General features: G+C 32.5%; 1 protein-coding gene across 8 annotated transcripts in view; it reads left to right on the top strand.

Moving 5' to 3' along the window:
- Window positions 1-3,594, top strand: part of LOC106873997 (potassium voltage-gated channel protein Shaw) — a 524,001-nt gene that overhangs the window by 99,183 nt on the left and 421,224 nt on the right. For all 8 annotated transcript variants that reach the window (XM_014921547.2, XM_014921546.2, XM_014921542.2 and 5 more), the window contains exon 2: window positions 2,759-3,003. The gene's annotated coding sequence lies outside the window, so the exon portion shown is untranslated. The remainder of the gene's footprint in view (window positions 1-2,758; window positions 3,004-3,594) is intronic.

Genomic DNA, 3,594 nt, shown 5'->3' with positions numbered 1-3,594 from the left:
TATATATATATATATATATATATATATATATATATGTGTGTGTGTGTGTGTGCATAAATATATATATATATATATATATAATGATTTTTTTAACACACCGATCTACTTGATAAAATTATCAATTATTAATTAATTATTAATTCTTACCCTATATCTGTAAGAATTATATATATATATATAAATATATGTATATATATATCATTCGTCAACATGAATATCCACAAATGATGTAATGATTGATAAGGAAGGGGACATCTTGGGACACCCACTATCCCAATTATCATTCACCTACATCATTATTGACAATAAAGAATGAATGTTCCTATTGTTCGGTCATCAGAATTACCTACAAACTGAATTATAATGGTAATACTTCAGTATTTCCTAAATACCTTTAATTTAGATGTGTCATTTAGAAAGTTTCTAGATAATCGTGGCTCTTTAGAATACCTGTAAAATCCATGCAATTGATTTCTACAGAGTGGTGTTAAGCAATCCAATATTACATTCATAATTCTTAGAACCACTCCCGATTTTAAAAGAAAAGACTTACTCAAGATGCAGTACCGTTCGAAGGCTCGAAATCATATTGAGAAGGCAATGTTATTAATTATAGAAATGCTTATAAGTTGATATAGAAAGAAAAGAGAGAAAATATAGACAGGTAGACAGATTTCTTGATAAGAAACAACTTTTTGCGAGACAATTAAGACGCATAAATCCTGTGAGTTGTTTTGAATAACTCAAGGATTACGATAAAATAAACAGATTTCTCAATCCTAGTTGCCAGATTAATATCTACTATTTAGACACGGTAAATCTCAAAGAAATTGCTTTACTTGAAAAACAAAATATATTCTTTCAACTCGAAGTTGAAAAAAGAGATGCCAAACGTTTAATTAAACTTCTATTTATAGAGTGAGAGTCTGTGTTTTCTTTCCAATTAAATTAAAATGAAAGTATATTGCGTGAGATAATGAATATATAACTGGAACATGCGATTATAATTGAGAGTGTTGTCATTTGCAGGGCAAAATTAGACCAATGACTTCTACGTGTTGGGAGAATGTTTGTTCTAATGCTTGACTCACACATGCACATATTCACACACACACATGTGCACATACACACGTGCACACATACACACGTGCACACATACACACACAATATATATATATATATATAGAGAGAGAGAGAAAGAGTGAGTGTGTGAGTGAGTGAGTGAGTGAGTGACATTGACAAACAGACACACAGACAGTGAGAGCTGCAGGCTGGATTACAGATTAGTGAACAGATGACAGAAATATACTGCAAGGTTTTGATATTAATAGACAAATTATGAAGGATTAAAGAAGTGTATAATTAATTTCTCTGTATATGATTAGTAAAAATATGGTCTTTCCAAATTGCAAGATCTAATTGAAAACAAAACTGACCGGAATTCTTTTGAATCAAATACAAAAATTCTGAATCTGAGTGTGGGTGCGTGTGTTTGTGCGTGTGTGTGTGTGTGTGTGTGTATGTGTGTGTGTGTGTGTGTGTTTCTGATTTGTGTGTGTCCGTGTGTATTCATAACATCATTTATTGCTTCGGAAACTTTTATTGACTTTACAGCTTTTCTTTTCATGAATTATTTTGTTTTTACATCTGATATGATTCCATATATACATTGTTTTTACACTTTTATATAAAAATTGGTCTTTACACCCTAATAAGCACCACATGGCTAGTTAGAAAACATTTACTGAATAGTATATCATAAACACTAATCAGTATCTGACCTGTCTCTCCATTTGACCTCTTTCGATGATTCTAAAAAACAATGTAAGTTGAAAATCACTTTTGTACAAGCGCTCCGTTTGCTCTGGTTGTATTCTCTCCTTTATAAGTCCTTTGTCGAATCTTTCCTAATCTCCAGAAATATGAACTAATGGGTTGTTTGACCTTCTCAGGTAGCAAGCAAATTTGCATCAAATCATGTCTGACCACATCTATAATGCTAGCGTAGACATATGTCTAAGTACAAAAACGGATTGGGATTGTCTGGAATAGCAATCGTAATGGGTTTTCTCAATCAGAACTGATCAGGGTGCGAAAAGAAACCAAATAACCGATTAACATCAACCTCACTAAATCTTACTAACCAAAAGTCGGAAGAAAAGCATCAAAACATTTTGTGAAATACTGACCTATCTCTGTTAATTTGTGATTGCAATTATCAGTCGACTAAAAAGAAAGTACGTGAACAGCAATCGCAAATACAGATGTAGTTTTATTTGACGAGTTTCAACTCATCGGAGTAATCAAGGTCTCATCGTTAAATCAATGTAAGTAGATAAAATATTTACACTAGGCGCATGAATAATGCTTAAATCGACAAGGCTATTTTATGGGTACTTCTCTTATAAGCGGGGTTTAGACCAAAATATAGAGGGATAATAAAAAAAAAAATTAAGGCCTGTGAAAACTTTACTCCAACGCCATATTGCTTGTGACATCACCTTGCTTCCATCTAATTAACAAATCATGAATACACGTATTTCTGATCGCATAATCATACTTCTTTCCATATTCAATACTGTAATGAAATTACATTGTTTCTAAATATTTTTCTTGAGATTTTGTTATCGATACTGTTGTCTTATAATTCTTTCACTAATTCCCTATTGTTCCTGAAACTATTCAGTTATGTCCGAAATGTTATTAAAAGTATCTTTAATGTTTTATGCTTACGTTCGTTTTTTTTCTATCATTTTAGATCGATGCCGTAGATAAATATTATTAACGAGATCGAAATCAGCAGAGCTACTCAGATCTTCGATACGGCTCAAAAAATATAAGCATCATGAAGATTTAATCCCCAAAGCAGCTGGGCATAAATAACTGACCAGATGTGAAACAATATACTGTATATGCAACTGGTCATATCAAGGCTGGGAATTTGTGGACACTGACAGTGTTGGCATTCTTTTCACCGAAACTGTACCTGTGCTGAAAACGAAGGTATGCATTGATTTTCTATACTTTAATATTTTGTTATCTTTTTACTTCTTTCCGTCATTAAAGCACGGCCATACTGGGGCACTGCCTTGAAACATTTTAGTCGGACGAATCGACCACAGAAGTTCCTTTTTTTATTTTTGAGTCTAGCACTTATTCTATCGGTCCCTTTTACTAAACCGCTATATTAAAGGGACGTAAAAACACCAACACCGGTTGATATGTGATAGTGACACACACTCACACACTGAGACATAAACACACACACATACACATACATACATATATACATACACACATACATACATATGTATGTATGTATATATGTATGTATGCGTGTATGTATATATATATGGCAGGGAAATCATCAATTAGTAATAAAATTAATAATTAACAATTCTGCCGGGTAGCTCAGTATGAAAAAAACCTTTTTCGGTAAAAATTTATAATCATAAATGTATAGGGATTGACAGTAACCTGCTTCTCCAACATACTGAGAATTCAGAAATAGCAGTCAAAATCAGTAGTTCTTTGACTGCTATTTCTGAATTCTCAGTATGTTGGAGAAGCAGGTTACTGTCAATCCCTATACAT

Source organism: Octopus bimaculoides, chromosome 4 (assembly GCF_001194135.2).
Source record: "Octopus bimaculoides isolate UCB-OBI-ISO-001 chromosome 4, ASM119413v2, whole genome shotgun sequence".
NCBI lineage: Eukaryota > Metazoa > Mollusca > Cephalopoda > Octopoda > Octopodidae > Octopus > Octopus bimaculoides.
This window is presented reverse-complemented; position numbering and strand designations above follow the sequence as displayed.